This window comes from Anticarsia gemmatalis, chromosome W (assembly GCF_050436995.1).
Source record: "Anticarsia gemmatalis isolate Benzon Research Colony breed Stoneville strain chromosome W, ilAntGemm2 primary, whole genome shotgun sequence".
Lineage (NCBI taxonomy): Eukaryota > Metazoa > Arthropoda > Insecta > Lepidoptera > Erebidae > Anticarsia > Anticarsia gemmatalis.
The window spans coordinates 3,865,802-3,879,956 of NC_134775.1; positions in this window are offsets into that span (position 1 = coordinate 3,865,802).

A 14,155-nucleotide genomic window follows, 5' to 3' on the forward strand; every position below is an offset into this window, starting at 1 on the left:
ATGTAGGATAGGTATATAAGGTCGTGATGAGAAAAACCGGGAGCAGGGTATTGACCAGAAAAGGAGACAAGGGCGGGAGTAGATATCATCATTAAGTCCAACCAGTTATCATCGCCATCGATATTGTGATGAGTGGCATTCAGCGGAAGAATGTGTAGACTGGCGGACTCAATGATGTCTAGGAGTTTACAGGAACGGGGTGAGCCAGAGGAAAGGAGATCGGTATTAAGATCGCCCATGATGATGTGATGTGAGTAATTGGACCCTAAAGATTCCAGCACTAATTCAATACTGGAGAATCTCCTGTCTATCCGATCATTACGGATGAGAGTAAATCCAGGGAGCGAGTAAGAAGTTGAGGGTAGGTGAGGTTTGAGCCAAGTCTCTGAAATCAGGATGGCATGAACGTCAGCATCAGCGAATGCCTCCTGCAGGTCACTATAGTGGCTAGGGACGCTTTGCGCATTTTTGTGACAGACGTTCAACAGATTATTCGTAGAACAATCAAAAGTCCCTCGCACAAAGTCGCCAAGCGTGCCTTTCGTGGAGCAAAAGCTATCGCTCGAGGATACACTAAATTCGTCAGCAGAAACAAAAGCATCATCATCCTACATAGTAAAATATTAATAAATATTATATAATATATTAAATAAATATCTTTAAATAATTATAATAATGAAAAAAGTGAAAAAATACGGTGCAAATTGCATCTCTGCACCACCCGCCAGCTAACATTGGAAGAAAAAATTAAACAAATATTCAAGAGAAAAGAAAAAAAAAAAAACAGTAATCAAAATCTCACATCCAGACACACGTTTCTGAACGAACAGTTAAAAGTCAAACGCTGTCACTTTGACAACTGGCAACCATTCGAGCCCGTCATTGTCATGTGTCAAAATGTGAGTGTAAGAAACATTACGTGTGTGCCTAAACCAAAACAATTATGAAGAGGGTATACATGAAATCAGTTCCAAGCTATAAGTTACGCAACATACGGATCGTAAGCAAATACTATACCGTACAGCTCGGCACCGTTTCACAATTGACACAGTCAGCACTTAAACACTCAAACACAGTTACAACTTGCGTGTCTTGGAGTTAGCCACAGAGCCCGTACTTGCGCTAGCGGTCTGGGAAGAATGGGAGGCAGAAACATCGGTCTTCTTTGGTTGCTTGGCCGTCAACGCGTTCAGCTCGTCGGTCGTTACTACCTTGTGGCGGCTACCGTCGGCGACTTTTACCACAATGACGCCGTCCTGGGTCCAGCAGTCTCTCATGCCGAAGTGCTGGCGTGCCTTGGCAAAAACAATTTGGCGGGTCCGCGTCAGGAACTCCTTTACGGCGATAGACGTTCCACGCAACTTCGCCTTGGCCTGCCAAACAGCGTTCCGGATATCAGCGCTCGAGAAGCGCACCAAGACGGGACGATGATGCTTACCACCAGAGGCTCCAATTCGGTGGCACACTCTTATGGAGGCGGTTGATATGTCCGGCAGGCCCATCTTGCTGTTGAGAATGGCCGACACTATGTACTGCTGGTCGACCTTAACTGACTCCGGGATCCCCAGGAACAGAAGATCCTTTCTCCGGTGTCTGGTTTCAATGGAGTCCACCATTCGGGCACATTCGGTGATTTGTTGCCGGAGCAATCCAAGGACACCGTACATAAGCTACCGGAAAGTGCGGAACTCCTCAGCGACTTTGGCGACCGTGTCCTTGGCAGCACCGGTTTGCAGTTGTGCTTCTAGTTCAGCCATCCTCCTGTTGAACGATTCCTCGAGTTTTGCCTGGGTCGTCTGTATGTCACTTAATTGAGACATGGTGTGTTTGTTACTAGTGTAGTAGTGACTTGCAGAATTTGATTTGTGGTCAGCTGGCAGGTGGTGTATAATTATACACTTAAACTACATATACTATGTACTACTTGTAGTAAGTGATAAATTTATACTTATATATATTAATAAACTTAAATAAAAACAATTAAACTGATAAAATTTCGATAAATAAAGCTAGAGTGATTTCTTGTGTGTCCACTTATTTTGACACCTACCGCCCAAAAAACTGTGAGGTAGTTTGACAGTTTTAGAAAGGTTGATGTGTGGCCCACTGCACTAAGTAAAAAATAAATGAATAGTTTACCTTGTTTAACCAATGTGTGAGATGTTTTTTTCACGGCAAAAGATGATATTTTCGGTTGTCATTTTAAATTTCTTGATGACACCAAGTGTGCTTGTGAAGCCTCGTATCCACTAGGCAACATTTGACGCGCGACATGTTGCTCAACATGTTTCGCAACTTGTTGAATGTTGACGCGGAACATCAACTAACGATGCACTTTAAACAAACAACAAGCCGCGCGTCACGTTGCGCGGTAGCTGGCAACGTCGCGCGCTGTTGTGCAGCGTTGCCGTACATGTTGAGATTCACGTGTCGCGCGCCAAATGTTGCCTAGTGGATACGAGGCTTGAAGAACTATGTTTCCTTAGAGCGTCTTTCCCTGATGAAATGTTAATATCTTTGCTGCAGCTCTTATAGTAAGCATAGCTTACGCCTTTACGACTATCTTGAAGACAGCTAGGAAATTCTTCTTCCCATTCCTTCTTATAATATTGTACATAATATATTTTCTTCTTTTAGCACCCGCGCTTGTACTCGGCTCCTCGCCAGACGACATTTTCACTTGAATTTGATAATATTTTTGTAATATTGTTGACATAACTTTTGTCTCTCGAAGTTTGAAAATGAACGAGTTCGGTTCGAGACCACTGTGCATCAATCATACAAATTTCAAATAATGTCCGCAATCAAAGAGAGCCGACAAACCGCACCGCGCAGGCGCACGCGCCGCCTCGTGCTCTCGCCGCCGCCGCCGCCGCCGCCACCCCGCGCAGGCGCCCGCGCTACCGACTCGGTGACGAGTTAGGTACCCAACGAGTGCATTACAATTTACGTAGATTCAATAAAATGATATGACAAACTTTGACCTATGACTGCGACGAGTTACTAGTTTTACTTGTGACAGTTGTTACTCTTTGCATTGTAGTTTTATTCAAACACCGAATAACATTACAAAAATTATTGATGTATGTTTAAATTACTTTGCAGTAACTGTTTCACATAAAAATAACCTTTATTAGGTACGAATACTTTGATATTTAGTACATAAAACCAAATTAAAGCTAATAAAGAAAACACGAAACATTTTTTATAACTTATCCATTAAAAAAATGTACATAGTGATAACAATCAATATCCATCAATATTCTTATCAGAGAAACAAGCTCGTCATATGTAAGTCATAACTATCATCCATATTGGCCTATCCCATCTTTGTTACGTACAGCCTTGGCCAAAAGTATAAGGCACACTATAAATTACTGCGTATTCAAGATTGCAGAGAAATAAAACTAATTGTAATTGTAGTGAAAATTAAAGTACTTTATTTCCATTGGAATACTATAAAAACATCAATATTTTGTTGGGCCACCCTTTGATTTTATCACAGCAGCAACTTTGTCGGCGTATTACGTACAAGTTTCTTAAATTACTCTGGAGAAAATGCATTCCATTCTTGCATTAACGCGTTTTTTAAAGCAGTTTTTGATGTTATCGCGATATTTGATGTTATCACAAAACCAAAAATGTTCTGGCTTTTCGGTAAGACTTCCAAATGCAGAATGACAAAACATTAAAAACAAAGATTTAAGAAATTATAATATTTTGATATTGCTGCATCAGATGTAACGTATGCCATTAAAATGTACCGCTTATGGTTTTGAATAGTGATAGTGATTTAAGACACCAGGATCACTTTTCAACAGACGATTAATTTATTCATTGTTCAAATAGCACAGGTGTGTAGTAACTTTATTGGGGGTGCCTAATACTTTTGGCCAAGGCTGCAGGTATGCGCGCGCGCGGCGTCAGTACGGCTGTGTTGTGCGATACTTCAATACTTCATACATGCGCGCAAATTACGTAGGCTGAAGCCGGAGGATGCAAAAAAAAACAATTTACTAAATAAAATTTATTTAAACTTCTACAATTGGTACTTAAGCCTAAGAAGATGATGCTCGGACGATGTTAGTACCAAGAATGGCCTGAATAATTGTTATATTATTTATTACGATTCAATATTTTCTAGAAACTATTGCGACATATATGGCGCGACACACATAGATTTGCAAAATTAACAATTTATATTTAAAACAAAATATTGCGCACTAATTATGGCGTGATATTGATTTGATGAGTCGGCGATTACTTCCGATGCGCAATAACAGTGTCATCTAGCTCAGCGACTTTCCTGCTGGACCATTGTGTAACATCTCCCCCCCGAAGATCAGCAATTATTTGTTAACGGCTGTTGAAAATATTGCTGAAAGATTATTCGGATCAATCTTCATTTCAGCTGGGTGGATTTTCCTTTTTGGTTTTACTTCAGCGTATATTTCCTGTGCAGCATCTGGTTGAGTAGGAGAACTTTCCTGATTGATGTTCCGGGAACGATATTGTCGATATAATATGATGACAATTATGGTTGCGCCTGCAGTAAGTAGTATCAGATATACTGGAATAGTGGTGTGATAGATACTTGTATCGTTGATATTCTTCAATTGCAGTGGAGGTTGCACAGAGATTCTTCTAAAACTGTCATGGAGACTTTCGAGATTAATTGTATGAAGCCGTACTAATGATTCATCTGTCTTCGGTGCGTTGTTCTGATCGAAGGTAGTCTGTATCTTTAGAACATGTCCTCGAATATGGTTGTTAGTGTTTGCGATGGTAAATTCTGGCGTTTTTATAGAGCAGTCTCGAGGTATGGTTGCCAAGTAACTTCCGTGTACGGTCTTAATTTGTTCTTGTCCACACAATGTTCGAATCGTTGTAGGGTTTGGAAAACTAAGGGTGTAGTGCATCTCGTCGAGCTGTTCCAGGGCTTCTTTAGTCAGGACAACTGGTGTGAGAGTGCATGACTCCAGATGTTGTAGCGTGATGAGTTGCTGTACACAATCTGGTTTGTCTTTGATTTTGTACTCGAAGTTTTCCTCGCAGAGATACCATGAATTTATCTTCGGACATTCTGTCTCTATGTACATAGAATAAGATTCATGAATTGCTATATAAGGTGAGGTAGGTATTAGGGCTAGATTGTTATTATTGGGTACTATGGATAATTTATATAAGGTATAGGTTTCAGGCAAGACTATCGGAACCTTAATAACTAGTACTATTTTCCTATTACTAAAATAAGACCCCAATTTTAAAATATTATAATATTCCCTAAGATCAATATCAATGATTTCATCTTTGGAATATATTTGTTTTAATTTATCTACCATATTTCTAATATTAACTATACTTATCGTAGAATGAACAGTGCCTGATGCACGTATGATATCCATGGTATGTTCTATTTTATATAATTCACCAGATAGCATTTCTATATTATCACTTAAAATCAGTAGATAATGGGCTAGCTGCGTGTAATTAACAAAATCTATTTTATCATTAGTTGCTATAAATGAGTTCAACTTATTGGCTATTATCTTTTGATTTTCTATGATGTCATTTAAAATAGCAGAATGTTTAAGCATCCATTCTTTTGTCAGACTAATATGATTATTAAACTCCAATTGTAATTTATCACCATTTTCCTGTAAAATTTGAATGGCATTATTATATTTCATAGCATCGGTGTAGTCTAAATTACCTGAAATACTTTTTATTACAGACCCCAATCCATCAATGAGTCATCACGTTTATTTCGACTTGGCTTAAAACTTTCTAACTGCAAATATATCATTTCAAGTTTATACTGCAAATAATTAACATGCGGCTGAAATAGTGATAATGTCTTATTATCTATTGGGCTAAACTTACTTAACTGTAACTTAACTAAATCTAACTTTGATTCAATATTTTCTAAATCTATATAAAGAAGAAAGGTATGATGATGGGATACAATTTTCGTTGATCCCAGTTTGAAGGAAAGTAGCCCAGGCCCATCTTGTAAGGGCTCAAGTATTATGTCCTCCGCTCGTATCAGATGGAGAAATAACGTCAGTAGCTGTATCCTGTAACAATTGTTTCGTGTTAGGCGTTCGTTTAAGGCGAGATTTAGCTACTGGAACACGTTTCTTTTTCGTATATATGTTACTGTAAAAGCCCGAACGATGGTAAATCCTAAGATTTTCCGGTATAACCTAAGATTTACCAACTCGCAATGGTAAAAGTCCGAACAATTCTTTTAATTCGAACTTTTACCTATACTCACTTGATGATGTCGAGATGTCGCCGGAGCCCCGCTTCGCGGGGCTCCTCCTTCTGGGTGGTTAAAAAAAAATAACCACGAAGACTAAGGTGGGAGCTTCGCTTCGCTCGCTCCCACCTTAGCCTTCTAACCTAACCTACCCATGTCGCTTTGCCCAAAACTCCTTCTTTATAACTATGTCACAGTATATAATTACACCGTGAAATAGTTATAAACATAGTTATGAAGGAGGATTTTTTTATATATCGTAACATAGTTTTTAAACTCTGGCTTGTTCGGACTTTTACCATTGAGAGTTGGTAAATCTTAGGTTTTACCGGAAAATCTTAGGATTTACCACAGGTCGGGCTTTTACAGTAACATATATATATGTATGGGTAAATCGGCTAATACCGTATCGTGCGTATATCGGGGTGCAAGCTTCTGCCTTGATGCTAATGGATTTTTGACAAATACCAGTTGGTTAGGCTCATATTCTTTCTCTAGCTCCCTATCTTTGTTCCTATTTTCAATTAACTCTGTACGATTATGTAAAGAGGATTCATTTATTGTTTCATAAACTTTAATCATTTTATTACGATGCTCTTGTACATATTGCTGAAGCAAATGCACAGATAAATCTACGTCAAAAGGATCCCGTGGATCAGTATGTCCAGTAATTATATCAAGAGGTCTACATTTGGTAAAACTATGAATACTGCTATTATAAGCCAAAAGTAAATAACTCATTAAAATAACTACAGGCTCATTATGATTTTCTAATCTTAGAATTCGGAGATGTTCCAAAAGAGTTGAATGTATTAGCTCTATCATGCCATTATCGTTAGGAGTATGGGCCAGAGTCTTATGATGTTGAATTTTATGAACTCTAACAAACTCACTAAGTAATTGATTAGAGAATTCAGGGCCTTGGTCCGTGACCATAGATAGGGGAACACCATGGTGGGAGCAGAACTTTAGAAGAGCTTGAACTACACTAATAGCAGTTCCATCTCTGAGATAATACGCTTGAGCATATTTGGAAAAGGCATCAATTATAGTTAAATATTTCTCATTTTGGGCTGTGAACAAGTCTAAGTGAACTACATCAAACGGTTTTGAAGGTTGTGGAACAATACAAAACCTTTGTTTTATTGGACTTCGGTCGTATTTGGCTTGGCCGCATACATGACATTCATTTATGTATTTTGCTATGTGCTCTCTCATCTTAGGCCAGAAATACTTATGAGACAAAGCAAGATAACATTCATTAATACCGCGGTGGTTGGTCTTTCCCTCATGATATTTTTGTATGATTTCTTGCTGTCTTAAATACTCTTTTATATTTTCAACTTCGGTTTTAGCTAAAGTAAGATTCATAGATGAACTTCTGAACTTGTCTTGGATAATTGGGATAATTTGATACATTGCTAATGGGGGATGTATTATAATGCCTGTTCTAACTTTAGGGTTCACGAATTCTTTTATAGCATTTACGACATCGGTTTCCAGATTGGATTCTGACAGTTGTATTGAAGTACGAGTGTGAGTTTCAAAGGGCTTAGAAACTGTGGGACGTTTTTTTATATCTCCGACTACTGTAAAACATATTTGTCTATTAAATTTATTCAAAGGCTCTTCAGAAATCGGTATTTCTAATATTGGATTTTCCGCACTAGTATGAGCTGTAAGTGTAGAAGAACCGGCTACAGTTGGAGGTTTCTCAGAGACATTTACTACAACAGAGCTAGTATCCTCGTTGTTAATTTCAACACGCGATAAAGCATCGGCATTCGTATTATTTTTACCCTGTTTATAAACTACTGAAAAGTTATATTCACTCAATTTAAGTTTCCAACGTGTTAATCTTGAGTTTGGCTCTTTTAAACTCATAACCCATTGAAGAGGTTTATGATCAGTGACAATTTTGAATTTTCGGCCAAAAAGGTATGGACGGAAGTACTTCGTTGCCCACACGATAGCAAGAAGCTCTTTCTCAATTGTGCTGTAGTTTATGTCACTGGTATTTAATGTTCGTGACGCATAGGCTATTGGTTTATCCGACCCTATCGGTCCCTGTGAAAGTATAGCACCTATCGCTAAATTAGATGCATCTGTAGTTAATAGAAAATCTTTTGAAAAATCCGGATATTGTAAAATAGGATCGTTAGTTAGTAGTGTTTTACATTTCTCGAAACAATTTACATAGTTAATGTTTTTAAACTCTCGCGACTAGTACACAGAATATTATAATGCAACGGGTCGAAACGTCGGGCAGCAAATAAGGTATCCTAACCTTTAAATTTTCAATCGCGTATAAGACCCGTTGCATTATAATATTAAATTTACATAGTTTACGTCATTAAGATTTATTTTCGATCCTTTTTTCAAACATTGAGTCATAGGTTTAGTGATTTTAGCAAAATCGGGTATAAATTTTCGGTAATAACCTAATAGACCTAGAAATCTTTTTATTTCAGTAGGGGTTTTGGGAAGTGGAAATTTTAGTATAGCTGTAATTTTATCTGGGTTTGGTTTTATGCCATCTTTACTAATTATATGACCCAGATACGCGGTTTCTAACTTTAAGAACTCTGACTTGTCCATCTGAATTTTAAAGTTAGATTCTCTTAGTTTTTTAAATACCTTTTCTAAATTGACTATATGCTCTTGTAGGGATGTACTAAACACGATTATATCATCTAAATAAACCAGGCAAATACTGTTCTGAAGATCTCTAAGAACATTGTCCATAACTCTTTGAAAAGTTGATGGAGAATTTTTAAGTCCCATCGGCATACGAAGGAACTCAAAATGGCCATGTTCTACATTAAATGCTGTCTTGGGAACATCACTAGGATTCATTTCTACTTGGTAAAATCCACTTGCCAAATCAAGGGTACTAAAATAATGACAGTTACCAAGTTTGTCTAAAACATCTGATATATTGGGAATAGGATATTTGTCATCAATTGTTTTTTCGTTAAGTTTTCTGAAATCTACCACTATTCGCCACTTGGTTTTCCCAGAAGCGTCTACCTTTTTTGGTACTACCCAGATTGGTGAGCTCCATGCAGATTCTGAAGGACGAATAATTCCTTGTTCTAACATATTAGAGATTTGGCTACGGACTTCTTCACGATGAATGAAAGGATATCTATAAGTTTTGGAATAAATCGGCACTTCGTCTGTAGTACGTATATTATGTTTAATTCTATTAGTGAATGTAAGTGATTCGCCTCCTATGTAAAATACATCAGCATATTGAGAAACTAATGATTCTATGTTAGCGCGTTCTTCGTTATTTAAATGACCAGTGCGTAAACGAGATAATACTTCCTTTACCCGAGATGGTGGAATATGTGGATTACTTTCAATGTTACAAATTTCCGCTTTGATTGGTTGGTCCAATGAAAATATTAAATCGTTAGATGTTGGATTAAAAATTTCTAAGTATCCACGATTCTGTTTTACATTAGTAATGCATTCATTTATACTCGTACAACAATTTGAAATCTTTTGTTCAGGAATTAAAGCTTCCCCATCCTGAATATTGATTGGAATCCTAACCAATTTAGAAGAGTTAGCAGGTATTATATCTTCATATAAATTACAATTACATGAAATATACATCGCAATTGGATTAACGGCAAATTTTGTTACCAATATGTTATTTTTAAGATCTATATTTGATTCCCACTTATTTAAAAGATCTAAACCAATCAAACCATCAAAGAAATCATGAAATTTGTAGATATAAAATGTTAAATCACCAATGTCTTTAAACTCCTGAAAACACGGTATATTAATTGAATAATCATTACGGCTAGTTGCATGCACATTGGTTACTTCAAAAGGATCATAGTTGCGAGGTAAATGTGAAAAATATTTGTCTACTGTCCCAGGACTTATAAATGATTGGCTCGCCCCAGTGTCGATAAGCAACTTCAGAGGTGGATTTGAAATTTTATGAACGGTAAATAACGTTGGGTCTGTAAATTTATTTCTATTTTAATTCGTTTACATTCGGAGTCTTCTGAAAATTTTCCTCATTGTGGGAAATTGCAAGAGGAGTAGACTCTTCCTCTGGAACTGTATAAAACATGTTATCTACGTAAGGGGTTGTTTCTTGAGTCATTGACGTCTCATACTGATATTGATAGCAAGGTTCGTCATAGTATTGGTTATCATCATAGCTATATTGATAATAATAGTCATCAACTTCATTAAAATTAATTTCTTTACTCTTAAAATAGTTTGAAGGCGGCGGGTTGCCTTGCTTGGACCAGTCATGACCGCGGAACTGTGGTGGTTTATAGGTGAAATGAGATACTCCACTCATTGATTTTGGTGTATTATTGGCATTATACGGCAAATTATTAGCATTAGGTGATCTAGGTTGGAAATTAAATGCACTATACTGTGGATTATAGTTTGGGGGTCGAGCACTAAACATCTGTTGAGTTCGCGAAGACCCGCGATATTGTTGATGTTGGGTAAAACCTGGTCTAAACATTTGCGGACGTAGGGGCTGCATAACAGCGTTCTGCCGTGATGGCCCAGGCATATTAAAATCAAATGGTTTTGGCATGCTATTATTCATTGCTACCGGAAGCTGAAAGGGTTTCGAAGTATTATTAGAGCTAGTCGTATGTAATTTCTTTTCAGGCAGACGTTCGTTACGTTGTTGCAAATAAAGAGTGTTCATTTCCTCATGAACAAACTCAAGGGCTTTCTCAATTGTTTCAGGACGCATACACCTAATACGTGAACCTAAAGGGTCGCGAAGTCCCCTCAAGAATGACTGCAAGATTAATTTCTTATACAATGATCGTTTTGATTCTATTGTACTTTCAACAGTTTCATGCGAAGTAACGTAGGTCATAATTATTGCGAATAAATTTTGACATTTCTCATAATAATATAATAACTGCACGTTTGGCGCAGTGGTTTAAGCGGTCACCTCGCCGCAACAACCGTAGCGCCGCGTGTGGTGGGTTCGAATCCTACCCGGGACAAATCTTTGTGTGATGAGCATGAGTATTTGTTCTGAGCCTGGTTGTCAATTTATCTATATAAGTATGTATTTAGAAGTATATAAGTATGTTTATCAGTTATTTGGTTACCATAGTACAAGCTCTGCTTAGTTTGGAATCAAATGACCGTGTGTGAGTTGTCCAATGATATTATTATTATTATTATATTAATATTCTTGTGGTGTAGACGAGCCTTGAGTTAACAATGCCATATCGTTATATAACGAGGTCTCATCGCGTTGGTCTGAAAAATTATTAATAAGCGCACTGCGAATGCCATCCCAATTTTCGGGAATCCCGTTTGTATTAATCAATCGAGCCGCGGGGCCCGTAACCTTATTAAGAATTCCATTCAATAAAGCTAAATTAGTAAATTCATGACCAGGTTCCGCAGAAAGATAAGTTAAAACTAATTGATCGCATAATCGAATGAAACGCGTTAGCACATTCGTGTTCCCGTCGAATTCGGGCACCATACGCAAAGCTTTGAATATTTCCTCAACTCGCGACATCTTTAAAGGAAATTCTACACTATCTAAATTATTTAAATCTATATTTCTACTCAAATCTAATGAACTAGATCTGGAATGTTTTACTAACCTACGGTTCCTCGATTGCCTTGGATGGAAAATCTTGGAAAATTATAAGGAAACACTATAAAATAGAAAGGAAGCAACTCAAGAACTATTCTAGAGTACTCACATATACATAATTGGCTTCTCTGCGGTATCGATGTCTGGATACACCTCGTAGCTGCAGCTCTCGTAGATTCGGATACTCGAACGGTGGTTGAAATCACCCGGGTGACTCGCGAATCGCGATTCTAGTGTGAATCTAGTACTTTACGCTCGCGAACTTCCCGCGAGTATCCTACCGACTGCGCCAATTACGTAGGCTGAAGCCGGAGGATGCAAAAAAAACCAATTTACTAAATAAAATTTATTTAAACTTCTACAATTGGTACTTAAGCCTAAGGAGATGATGCTCGGACGATGTTAGTACCAAGAATGGCCTGAATAATTGTTATATTGTTTATTACGATTCAATATTTTCTAGAAACTATTGCGACATATATGGCGCGACACACATCGCTCCTTCAATACAAAAGGGCCACAAATCGAAATCTATAAATTTTACAGGAGAGCCAAAACAAATTTTTGAAACAGTTTTTTTATAACATTTCATATATTTATATATTAAATATAAGATGTTAATATATCATTAGATGCGTATTTTTTAGCTCTATCTATCTACAAAATAAACTTTGTAATAGCTGTTACCTATGAAGAGAAAAAAGCATATAAGTCCCTTTTGCATTCAAAATTTGAACCAATATTATGAAAAATATGTCAAAAATTAAACACAGTTTTACAAATAAAAATGGTTAATTGTACTTTTTTGGTAAAAAAACCGTATTAAAAAGTTTAATAATAATTACTAAGTAAAACCATAACTGAATGGACCAGGAAAACATTGTATTAAACAATCTAAATTAAAAAATCTCAACTTTTTATTAAGTAAGTAAAATTATTGAGATCAACTTTCTGCGTAACTTTCATTATTTAGTAAAATTAAACATCAATCATCATCATCAATCAATGGGTAACGTGACGAGTAGATTGAGTGCAGCAGGAGTATTAAATAAATAAGATAATAGAAAAGGTTTTTGAGTTTTATAAGCCTTTATATTTAGCATTCGTGGATTATTCCAAAGCTATTGACAGCATTACTCATTCCGCCATAGAATCATCACTCCATCCAAGTCCTACTTAAAGATACTATGTAGAATCGAAACTTCATACATCAAACTCATCAAAGCAATAGACAACAATATCATTACAAATCCAAAGAAGCGTGAAACAGGGAGACCCGCTATCTCCCAAATAATTTACCAGCACCCTCGGAGAAATTTTCGGGAGCCTGGCGATGTTATGGCAATCAAAAGCATAGTTGTAAGTGGTAAACAGTTAACAAATCTTTGTTTTGCAGACGACATAGTCCTCTTCTCTTTTTCGGCATCGGAACTCGAATCAATGCTCAAAGATCTGAGCACCGCAAGCCTTCAGATTGGACTAAGTAAGAACCGAATAAAAACCCAGGTTATGACCAACAGCACAAAACGTAGGGTCGAGGTAGACGGGCATGTCATAGACTATGTCAACGAGTACACTTGCTAGGGCCAGATAACCTCTTTTAACAACCGACGGGACAAAGAGTTGGACAAACGTGTCACAAGTGCCTGAAAGAGATCCTGGTCCAGGAAAGAGCTAATGAAGGGTAACCTTCCACTGTCACTGAAGCGAAAGCTCGTCGACATGTTTATACCTACTACCCGTCCTTACCTACGCTGCCTAAACATGGTCCATTACGGAAAACCAGAAAGAGCCAGAGAGCGATTGAGCGTAGTATATTATGCGTCAAAAGAAAAGATCACGTCCGAAATTCTATACTGCGCTCCCAAATTCGCATAGCCGATGTAGAGGAGAAGACCGCCTGGCTGAAATGGAACTGAGCCGGCCACATTAACCACATGCATTCGGAAAGGTGGGCCCGCATATCTACCAACTGGATGATAGAGGATGGTCATAGCAGACGCGGGAGACTTAAATGGAGATGGCGGGATGACCTAGACGCATTCAAATAGGACTTGTCGGATCTTGCCCCTGAAAGAGGAGTTTGAAACGAAAGGGTGCCTCTTGCCTTTGCCTGGATCAAAATGTATTATTTTGTTTTTAAAATTGTAACGAAAACTAAAATTATTATCATGCCAAACGGTCATATTTCTGGCCTTCCCATTCTAGCACGCTAAAAATGATTATTTATTCCAGTATAATTTAATGCAAAAGGGACGTATTTCAAAATATGC